Raw genomic sequence first — 12540 nt, forward strand, 5'->3', positions numbered from 1 at the left:
TCACAGCATAGATGCCTGTGAGTCAGGTCTGCCCAGAAATTGACAGAAGTCCACTGTGAGTCGTTGAACAGCTCCTAGGGCTGGTATGCATCTTTGAAGCAGTATATGATTGGAAAATTATTGGATCCCTAGTGATCCTCTGATTTTAAACTTCCTCTTTTTAAAATTGAGCATTTTGTTGTGATAAAAAATGGAAAAACTAGTAAAAATTTGTGTTCTATTACTATTGTTCTTTTTAGTTTATCTGTGTAATCAGTTTAAAAAGATGGCTACATTTGGTCTTCTTCTTGATTCATTACCTCTGAAGCAAGATCTCCAAAATTCTGCAAGGTGACATGTCATTCACAACTCATTAAATATGCTTTGTTTGTTTCAGAAGAGATAATATGATAAGGTAACGTTGTGTAGCAGTGAAGATATGATTTTGGAATCCTTATCTTAAAAAATCTGTTCCAAATGTGGATTATTATTCCCCAAAACTCACTTATACACACCCAGTGGCATGCAGAGGCTGTCTGTTCTCCTTTTGCAACGTTACACAGACAACAGCTGATAAATGATCCAGTCCTTCATGTGTAGAAAATGGAAAATGGTTGGTGATTGTGGCGCGACCTGAAGAAGAGCAGAATGGGATGGTGGAGTTGACAGATAAATAAGAGGAATGAAGGAAGCAGAGAGGACAGCAGCAGATGGAAACAAACAATGGAGAATAATTGCATGTTTAGTCCCGTCAGCAGAAGAGCACGATGCATCAACCCTGGCATTCTCATGATGCTGCCAGTGTTAATGTGTGTGTGTGTGTGTGTGTGTGTGTGTGTGTGTGTGTGTGTGTGTGTGTGTGTGTGTGTGTGTGTGTGTGTGTGTGTGTGTGTGTGTACATGTGTCAAGTCTTAAGTGGCCCTCTGACTCTTAAAGCTGTTGATCATTCCTCCAGGCTTTGACAGATTACGTACACTCAAGTGCACACACACACACACACACGCACGCACACACACACACACACACACACACACACACACACACACACACACACACACACACACACACACACACAGGCACGCACACACACACACACACACACACACACACACACACACACACACACACACACACACACACACACACACACACACACACAGATTGTCTCTGACAGCGTTACATTGAGAGACCACTGTCAGCCCATCCTCAGCATTGCAGAAGCAGGGCAGGGAGTCAGTGAGTTGAAAATGATGACTGCTTTAATCGCAGCCATTTTGAAATCTTCTCTCTGATTTCAAACGGTTGATAGAAACATCCTTCAGCATTTGCATTGTAAGTTTTAGGATGTGTTTTCTGCATTGCACAAGAAGAAAAAAGTCAAAGATCCAAGCAACTTGCAGCTAAAAAGTATTATAGTCAAAGGTATCTCTTTATGGATAAACTGGACAGACTTTCCAAAAAAGCAAAATATTTCAGTATCTTCAAAAGACTCATCAACACCAACCTATTAGACAAATATAGGGAATCAAATATAGTCTAAACTTTGTTTTGTTTTTTATTTTTCTTTGTTTTGGTGGAAATCAGTTTTTTTTTTGTTTGTGGATCATTTTGCTTTTCATTTTGCTCCAAGAAAGACTCAATGGAAGGTTCAAAGGCATGCTGGCTAAATAGTATTTCCTTTTTTGTGTGTGTGTCTCGTCATGTGTTAAATTAATGTTTTGTGCGAGAAGGGGCAGATACAACAATATTTTTCTTCTTTCAGCTCCTTTTCATTCATTTCAGATTTTTCATTTTTTTTTGCAAACATATATTTTTATATTTATATTGTAGCCATATATGTTTTATATTTATATTGCAAACATATATTTTTTATAAATATTGCATACATACATTTTTTTATTTATATTGCAAACATATTTTTATATGTATTGCATACATACATTTTTTATATTTATATTGCAAACATATATTTTTATATTTATATTGCAAACATATATTTTTTATAGAACAACATGAATAAAATAAAGATCAATTAAAGACAAAAAGCATCATTTAAATGCTACTTTGAGCTGAAGAGGACATTTGACTACTACAGCTGGGACAATATGCCTTTTTCCCTATTTGATTCTTTTACAATTTTTTGGGTGCTAATTCGATATAAATTGATAAACAGTTCCAATTTTTAGTAATTTTTAGTCTTCATTTTACACTAGACAAAGTGAAAAGTTGAATGATGATGATGCCTACAAACTATATCTGGAGCCATATTTTCCAAAAACTGCACATCACATGTGAGTCAGTTTTTCAGGTTTATGCAGGGGATCTGACATCTCAGCTTTTTTCCAAATCAGCTTAGAAAAAAAGACCAAAATGAAGGACTTAAATTAAAAATAAAAATAAGAAGATTTAGGAACAAAAACATAAAAGAATCAACCATTTAAAATTATTAAACAAAAAACCACCAATATTATAATACACTGATATTTTACCCCACCTCTATCAATTTCTCTGACATAAATACTTACATTGTACACGACAGTTTGGCTTTATTACACTGATAGGCTGAAGTCAGCAAACACAGAGAGCAGAAAGAGAGACGACAAGCAGCAAAAGGTTGCTGATGGAAGTCTTTTGAGATAAGGATTGCTGTACCAGTGTAAAGGCCAACACAGAGACCATGTATAACAAATGTCACAATGTTACAATCAAACAGAGGTGATGCATTGACATGGCTCATTCATGGCTGTTAATGCCATCCAGATGCGCTGGAATGAAGCCCCTCTGATTCAGGCCTTAAACTGTCTATAATTGTATGAAAGCAAGCTATAATTGTCCTCTGCCAGTCAGAGTCTAATACAATCCTAAATACTCCCCTCCAGAGGTGGGATTAAGAAATGAGTGACATTTTCACTGAGCCATGTGGGCAGGTCATTGTGGAAATGACTGACACCTGACAGGTCCACTGTGACGGCTTCTTCCTGTTTACCGAGAGCTTTTTCTGATTGGCTGTCCCAAAAGCAATTTCCTGTTTCATGTTCCTGTCTGCGAGCTGGCAGGTTGAATGTCAGATTGACTAGCTGTTACGTACACCCGCAACCACCTTTGCACACTCAGACCCACACAATAACACACACACATATAATTTTTTACCTTTTTATTCAGTTATAAACAAAGTGAAAAATACGTTTCCAGTTTGACCGGGTTGAACTGTGGTCATATCATATTATGGCATGTCATTTATGCTTTTCTTTCCTGGCAGTAAAGCTTCATTTCTGCCAACAACCTTAGGTAAAAGAAAAAAAAAATGCTGTTTTGATAAGTAAACTTATAATATTTCAGTCTTAGCCCGATTGGAGGGATTGTCTCAGATAAAGGGACAGTCATGTCCAGTTTTCAGGCAAACAGCCAGCCAGGCCTCAATGTTTAAAAATGTTCCTGCTGAGTGAGGTCAGCCTGACAGAGAGTACAGTTACCAGCCAATGTGAACTTTATTTCCCCTGGATTATTTGCAGAATATAAAGAGGACTGCACAGGACCTGGAGTGGAGAATAAAGCCAGACATCCAGGGGACAAAATGAATGATAGAGATGGGGTCAGGAGGAGGAGATTTCCACCTGCAGGCATTAGTGTTCCTGGCACATCCTATAGTCCCGTGGCTTTATCCCAATGCATGGCTTATAGAATGTACTTCCTTTATATCCTGCTTTCTTGCATGTGCAGTGTCAACAGGTGACTCAGCTTCTTGTATAAGCTGCTGAGGTCATCTGTCCCTCTCAGTGCATTTATACTCTGTGTTTTCCACAAAGAATATGCTGTTGCATCATGCTTTGCCATCAGAATTCACTAAAAACACTAAAAATTCATGAAGAACAAATTTTAATCCAAGGAAAAGGAGCTGGCCTGTTTACGTCACATAACTTGGATTTGTCTGTATTATATCTTCTGCTGTTGGGCTGACTGCTGGAATGCTTCAACAGAGGTCTGATATGATTATCTGTTCATCAGATATTGCATGATCCAGCTACTAACTGCTGAGCCTTAATGAAGACTCTATAAAATAAATCTGTAACCTTAGTTAATAAATACTAGTCTTTCTTTATTGATTCAAGATGGAAACTGTCAGTTATCCACCTGACCACTTCCTGGAGCTTTCCCAACATTGAGTCTGTTAACCAATCAGAGGCTAAGTTGCAGACTTTCCACTAACCAGAGGCTCTTCAATAAACCATAGACTGTTTATAGTATGGACATAGTCTTTACGACCTCATTCAACTGTTCCTGATACAGTGATATGAAGCTTATCATTGGGCGAGGCCACTTTGGATATGACAGGGGCTTTAAACTTGCTTCTTAACAGCTATAGGGCGCCCAGTCGTTCACATGAGCTGTGTCTCTGATTAGACCTTTAGACGCTAATGATGTCTTTTGAACTGCTGTGTAAGAAAAAAATTCACTCTCCGTACAGTGTGTGCCGATAGTGAAATTATCGGTTCTTACAGAAGCTTGCATGGGCTTCATGTTTCCAAACCAGATGTTGCCCCTTGTTATGAACATGCATCTATGAGAGTGTTTTCAAAGAGAGAAAGTGATCTTTCTGTCTCTTATCAGTGGCTTTATAACAGTGTAAGATCTAAGACAAACCAACTGAACAGCCAAAATGTTATACATGATGTTGAGCTTGCTCCAAAGTGAGTAACCAGCAGTGCAAAACTTGTAGTAAACACTTAAATAGTGAAAAAAGGAAATAAGAACCAAGGTGATAACATCTAGACTTATCATGTCACAAGCTCCACTTTAATGTCATGAATAGCTGGTACCATAAGTAGATCCTAATTTCAGAGATGCCAATGTTCTGTGTCAACCTTTTTTGTTTGAAATATCCTGCAGAAGCTCTGAATGTGAGACAGTAGACAGGGCTGCACCAGCATTTGCAGACACAGTAACTCTTCAGGGTTTTCATAGTCTCCTTGATATGTTAAATGTATTTATTTGTATGCACCAGGATTTTGTTGAGCTGAATAAGAGGGAACACCTAAACCCTAAAAAACGGCTTAGCATGGAGTCAAGGCTGTTATCTGTGATGTTGTCACAGCTGTTATCTTCAAATCAGGGCAGATTTTCCTTCAGATTACTCGAAATAAGCTCCATTTATTTCATTAATATTTAGAGCAGGTTGTTCTCTTAAACCCCTCTGCTCTTAAACCACTCTTCTCCTCTACCCTTCCACCCTCTTCTTATCCCTCCTTTGTTTTTCTATCTCTTATTTTCCTCGTTCCTCAGCAGTCCCTCTGGCTATCCTTTCTTCTCTAACTCCTCCCTGGCCCCTTTCTGTCCTCCTCTGCTGCTTTATTCCAGTCTTTCAAAGCACAGGAACAACTTTAATGCTTAAAGCCTGCACTGTTAGTACTGTCATTTCTTCAACTGAATGAATTCTTGCTCTGCTGAAGGCCATTATATCCAAAGAGCATGACCAAGAGCGATTAATCATATTTTGTTCCTTATTGCTCACTGCATTATTCACATTGATTTTAACCCAGCTGCCTGTGCTGAAACTATAAGTTTTGGGTAATGTTTCATTACTGCATTAGACAGAGATTTCTAATAAGCAGTGGTTCGTTTTGCTGATTCAAAGAAGCTGCTGGAATTTCTGGATTTTTACATTAAATGAACCCCTGCCCACACTATCTCACACAGACTCCCGACCAAATGAAAGACTCTAATTGCCAATTATTCCATTAATTGAGTAGCAGGGTCACTACACATAATGTGAAGAAACTATTACCCGCCAACCAGGTCTCCTCCCTTAATCCACAAAGCTGGAAAAAAGTCACGTGTCACATCACATCATGTGGATTTGTGCATGTGTTGAAATCGTTTTAGCACAAGACGGGTCATAGTTTTCTAAAGATCTTTGCTGAGGTAGCAGAAAAATACAGTACTGATGGTTGCAGTCACTAATATTTGAGCGAAAGCAGAATGAGATTTCTTTATCCACAAAAATGCCTTGGAATATATTGGACATATTCACCCAAGAGAGAAAAGTTCCTTTTGTGTTGTTGTGAAAAAAAAAAAAAAAAAATAATAATAATAAAATATATATATATATATATATATATATATATATATATATATATATATATATATATATATATATATATATATATATATATATATATATATATTAAGAATAAAAACTAATGAAAATCCCATCATCCCAACTTGTTATTAATGCCACATAGTGATTAGCATGCTAACACTCCAAACGATGATTGAATTCAGTATACAAGCTAAATTCAGCCACTGCTAAATTCAGTTTAAGAAGCATTTCATTAGAAGTTTAGCATCTAAATGCTAACATTAGCATTAAGCTATGTTGACTGAGCCTCAAAGAGCTGCAGACAGTACTGCATACTTTTACTCTTATCAAAACTACTTATTCAAAAAGACTCTTGGTCTCTGTTCCTGGAAAGAAACAGAAGTTTCCAGACCTCCTTTTCTTACCGTTAGTCAAGTTGCCATTTGCTGGACCAATTTACCTTGCGTTGTGCTAGCCATCACTGCTGGTCACATGTTGTCTCAATACAGGATTAATACCAATGGAGTACAGCTGTTAATATGTGGCAGTGCCTGCTGATCTATGTTACTATATCTCCCAGTATGCTTTGTGCAGTGATGCAGCCTTTAGCTTGTTGTAGCACCATCTTCTGGTTTAAATTTTACAATAATGATAATATATCATTATCTATCATTTAAACTGGCATCTTGGTCTCCTTATTAACATATACACTGACAAGAGCTTGTGATAAAGTATCTGTTTTTACTAAGTATGCAAATACTAGGGGATACAACCATACAGAAAAATCTTGAAACTTAAATAGGATGCAGCTCACTCATTAGATAATCAAAACTATATTTTAAGTGAGTGTTTTGCATGGAAGTTTCAGATACCCCTCATATTTCTCTTCTTTCCACCACTCATTTCTCTCAGACTGTCTGCTCTTTTCTCCCTCTGTCTCTGTCTGTCTCTCACAGACACACTTTCATTTTTAATTACTTTATTGGCTGCAGTATAAAACTGCAGTGGCAAACTGATTTCCCTTCAGTCCATATTCTAGTTTCTTATCCAGGTCATTTTCTACTCATTTAACCAGGACACAGCCCATTCCTTCTGTGGCCCTGCAGCAGGAACAGCAGCCCAGATGTCATTGTTGTGAGAGCCTCTTTCACTCTGAGAGATCGAGAGTCCAGGCCAGGTGGGAGAAGTTGCTCCTCGAGCTTGGCCTGGCTTTCCCACTGAGCCCCTCTCAGTTGGCTGGCAGGGCATCATTACCTTTTGCCAGAGATGCCTCAACTGACTTCTCTCAACTTCAACTTCAAGTTGCTGCTGTTCTAGCAAAACTTCCAACATTCACACTCTTTCTAGCCAATCCAATTTCAACATGTGGTAGGATCTACTTTTTTCCCACTCATTTGCTCTAATGTACAGAGCTGGCTGTCAGTCTTGGGCTGATTTTGAGACTCATGACCTTGCCATCATGAGGCTCCTTGTACACAAATGTAGCTACAGCCGTTAAGCTGCATATATTTTTAGAATATATACAGGGAAAGCAGGAACAACAATCTGATAAGGACAAAATCGTCTGTAAACTGCTGAAAAACCAAGCAAACATCTCTTCTAACTTCATCTCCAACAAAACAAAACTGAATCCCACCCCTGCCAGGGTCCACTGATTCCTCAGTCAAACATTATGACTCAGACTCCAAACACCTCCACAGCTTCTCCCATAGGATATTCTAGCAATAAGGCACATAAGTACTTTAAAATGACAAAATTGGAAACCAAGATGACCTGTTTTTCCACTACCAAATCAGAGCCCACATATGTTCTCATAAGTGTGAGATTTAGCATAAGCCGCATATCTTTTTTTGCAGAAAGACCTCGGTAGGTGTTCCAAGGAAGGTTACTCCCGTTTGCCCTCACCTTGTGTCCCTCTGTTTCATCTGAGTTTGGTCGTCACTTTGAGTCTTTTTCTGGATCCTCCTCTGCAGCCTCCGCTTTTCCTCCTCCTCTCTGCCTCCCTCCCTCTTCTGCATCCACCAGTCCTCTCTGTTCTCCTCTCTGAAACACCTCTCTTGTCCTGTTATTACATTTACATTTTAAATTATGTTTACCAGCTCCCCATTTGTCTTTTTTCATGTGTGTGTGCGTGTGTCTGTATATGTGTGTCTCTCTGTGTGAGTGCGTGGGTGCCTTATGAGATTAAAAGTACCGGTGTACCAGGGTTTTGCACTAAGTACTTGGAATAAACAGCTATCTGTTGTGGATAATGCGCTTTGCAACTTTTCTGACTTGTATCCAATTTTTTTTACAGTGTGCTTTTTGTCGGCTTGCACATGCACACTTGCACGAGGGGCTTGCAGTGAGCAGCATTGAAGAAAAAAAACTAATGCTATAATGTAATGCCAGCTGCATAAGCATCCAGTAGGGAGGGCAAAGGCTCAATAAGCAGCAGAGTGGACAGTAGAACGTTGAATATGTGTCTTTGTTAAAGTCATGCATCACCAAAAAAGCTAGTGGTATAATTATGTGGAAGTGCTAGAGCAAGCACTGAGTTTCTTTATCACCATTTTCTCTCCGTTTTATGACTTGGCCCCTCTTCCCCTATTGTCTACTCCTTTCAGGTGTGTCAAACAGCCTCCCTCTTTTTTCTTTTCTTCTCTCTATTTTAGTCCTGCATCCTCTCCTCTCTCTGTTTCTCTCTCCTCTTTGTTTTGTCCCATTTCCTGTATCACTTGTCTCTTTCCAGCCTCACTTGTTTCCTCATTTATCTCCATCTTCTGAAACCTGGTGTTTGTTATGTCCAACCTCATTTAGACTTGACTCTTTGCCTGCCCATTTTTTAACTTCCAGCCCTTCTTCGCAGCTTGTTTAACCTTTCTGCTCTTGTTCACTGAAGTGAATTTCCAGTTCCCCAGTCCTCTCCCATGCCTCTTGTCCATCAGTCCATGCTTTCCTTCTCTAAGGGGTCTTGTGGGCTTTTCACCAATGCTGTATTCCACCTTATAAGTTATCTTTCTCTCACACGTTTGTTTTCCAACCTGTGCTCCATTACCTCCAGTCTCTCCTCTTTTCCTCCCTCATGTCCATCATTTTCTCCATCCTCTCTCATCTTTTAATTTCCTCCTTCCCTTTTCTTCCTCTTCCTCAGAGTTCAGTCTCATGCCTCATCTCTCGCTCCTCCTCTTCTCTGACCTCCTGCCTCTTCCTCATTCCAGTGTCAGGCAGCTGGCCAGTCCCCATGAATAATGGAGGAGATGCGGCTTGTCTCTCACTTTCTCTGTTATTTTTTTCCTCCCTAGTTTTCATATTTCCCTATCTTTGTGTCCTTTCCACTCATGACTCTATTTCTCTGATTTAGTTCAACTTCTATGCATATCAACGTATCTGCTTCTGGCCTTATCTTCAACTCAACCTATGAGCAGCTGAAAAAAAAGGCACTTAAAAAGGGTTGTTTTTCAGCCAGCACCGTGTACATTTGTTAAAGCAGTGATAACTGATTACTTACCTCTAGAGAGCTGGAAGGAGACACCAAAATATGCAGAGTAACACCTTTATTTGAATATAGAGGGCATATGAGAGCAAATCCTCCAAAGATCTCCTCTGGGAATGACTTATCACTGCTAATCTTTTTGAAATGCAGAATGGAGCATGGATTGCCCTGCTGAGGGAGACCACCAGTGCTGGCCATTAGTGTCTGGAAACTTGGCGTTCTGCTTGGAGTAATGCTTTTGTCATTTTAGCACTTACTGGGTCACACAACAGGGCCGACTTATCCTTATCTAAGCCTTTAAGCCAATCAGGCCAATAATAGTGCCAGCCTTTGTTTGTCATGTCATGGTTCGCAATGACATTTGAAAGCCTCTTCACGGAAAAGAGAAACTCAGTTTCTTTTATTTCTGTGAATCCCATTTGTTGGCACGAAATGTGAAGATATTTTTCAGTTCAAAATGACAGATTGAATTGCCAAAATAAAGAATGAGTGATCTTTTTTTTTTTTCTGATCCAAACTCTCATCACACACCAGCCAATCAGTATGGATGCCACCATCTTTGAACAGAATAGAACTTTATTGTCATTCTAACAAGTACAACAAAATTAAGGTCACGGCAGCAATCAAGAAAACAAAAGTGAGAAAGTGTAGAGAAAGTGCAAAAAGATCCATAAGAAAATAGATGATGACAGTTTGTCCATCATTGTCCAGTTCAGCCAGCCTCCACCTCCACAGGGTCCAGGACTGAGCTTCTTCACCAGTCTGTTCAGTCTCTGTCTCCTGGATCCTGTCTGCTTACAGCAGGTGAAGCTCTTCCAATGTGGCGTTGGTGTCTGATGTTAGCTCCGTTAGCCACGTCTGTGAATAGCATGATGCTACTCTGGTATTCCCTCTGTTGCTGGGTTAGCATGTCTAGCTCATCCATCTTATTGGAGATAGATCTTACGTTTCCAATAACGATGGATGGAAGGACAGGTCCATGTCGTCACTTTTTAGCTCACACCTGAGAACCAGCACACCATCCTCACCTCCTTCTTCTCACCTTGTGGGAAACATCAGGCCTTACACCAGTTAGCATTGACATGCTACAGGCTGCAAACAGCTGAGTTCAAATGTAAACAATGCAGCCATGGTTACATGTAAGATCAGACAAACACAGGAGAAAAAGTAGTAAAAATATCACTGAAGCCACAAAAAGTTTGGTGTCCATGACCAACAAATGAGCCAAACAAAGTAATGATCCACTTCAAATACAAAGATTATGAAAAGAGACAAAAATTACAAGAAACGGACAAAAAGAAAGAGCTGCTGCAAAAGGCAGCCATAGCCAACAGGACGGCGCCTAGTAACCTGTGTTGTATCAGCTTTAATTTTTTGTTTTTGAGTGTTTAGTGAAACTCAATGTAAACACAAAAATATTTACAATAAACAATAAAAAATGCTTTCAGATACAGCTCAATCTGTGGGTTTCTAAACAAGAAATGTGTCTACAGGGCGTTCTGAGAAACTGCTTGAGAGACTTTCATACATAGAAAACAAAATACAGATTTAATGTCAGTTCTATTTTTGGATGGTAAATAAAGTGCTAACTTTTGTGAATCTTGCACAAGTAAACAGCCTTTTTTTAATCTTATTTATTTATTTATTTTCACAGCATTTGTGTAGACTTGCCATCTTAAGCAGAAAAGACACCAGGACCGTCAGATGGTATCAGTGGGTAGCCAAGTCTCACAGTTCATCCAAGTTGAATGTTTTTTTAAGAACGAGCAGACGGATGTTTGTCAGGGGAAACTCCAATCTGAGTCACTTTTTTTCTGCCAGGGTTGTTTCTGAGAAATTCATTGGAAATCATCATATATCTGATGTAAAAAATACAAGTTTGGACTCCAGTGAAGCTCAGCAGAACTGTTTTGTATTCAGTCATTCATCAATACCCTCTAATTGCAGAAGACAATGCACATTTCTAAATATTCTGTAAAATACATTAGATTAGATTAGATTAGACATACTTTACATAGTTGTTCACTCAACATGAAGAACTGATTGCTTCTGTGGGTTTGTGCCCAGATGACATTTTGATTCTGGATCGCTCAATACATCAGTACGCTGACCAGCTGAGCCCTGTAGAGTCGATATGTAGGCTCTTGTTGAAAAATGTGGTCTAATGCACAACACTTTATTCCTGCTTTGGAATAAGGACATATCCAAAAATTTCTTCACACCACAGTTGCCTATGAATAGTACTTTCATTACATAACCACCAGATTGCAAATGCAGAGGACCCGAGGCAGCAGCAGTATGATACCAGCTTTTATTTCCCAATGTAATACTGAACAGGCATGATTATTTTCTTCTTTTCTTACCAGTGTGCTGGTTACAGCCCACCAACAGAAATGAGCCTGTGTTTTATAAGAAAACAAACACTGCCAAGTAACTTAATAAACAATTTTAAACGTACAATTTTACATTCAAGTAAAAAAAGCCTTGTAAACTAATGTCATACTTTGAAGAGTTACTAATGGACCAACCCCTTTAAGCACCAGTCTCTAAATTATGGTTAAATGTTAATGTTTTTGAACAAACTGTTTATTATGCATTAGCCAATGACAGCAAACCTTTGGTAAACTATCCCATAAACATGAATTTGTGTGATTTTAATAGAAGGAATAATTATGAAGCAGTATATCTGATGATGAATTATTAAGTTATGATAAACATACATGACTTCTGTCTTCGAAAATCATTAACTTCTTGATCTGCTTTTGCACTGACTCTAATATGACTTTTATTTAGTTTCGACCAGCCTCCAAGAATCTGTTGTTACATAACATTATTATTATTATTTGAAAAAAAAAAAAAAAAAAACTGTTTCATCATATAAATCCTGGTTATCTCAGACAGTTTGTCTAAGAACATCTTTTCTACAGGCTGATTTAGCAACAAAAGCTGAGATAAAATCACACACTTTCAAACACTCTGTAACCAAGCTGAAAGTGCACTGAGAGTTTAA

At 38.7% G+C, this 12540-nt stretch overlaps 1 protein-coding gene across 1 annotated transcript in view; it reads left to right on the plus strand.

The window, feature by feature from the left end:
* The window catches only part of LOC141787362 (CUB and sushi domain-containing protein 1-like), a 580923-nt gene that overhangs the window by 301870 nt on the left and 266513 nt on the right, over positions 1-12540 (plus strand). The window lies entirely within an intron of this gene.

This window comes from Halichoeres trimaculatus, unplaced genomic scaffold, assembly GCF_033239565.1.
Source record: "Halichoeres trimaculatus isolate MK-OKI-2021-1 unplaced genomic scaffold, fHalTri1.1 fHalTri1_scaffold_3, whole genome shotgun sequence".
Taxonomy (NCBI): domain Eukaryota; kingdom Metazoa; phylum Chordata; class Actinopteri; order Labriformes; family Labridae; genus Halichoeres; species Halichoeres trimaculatus.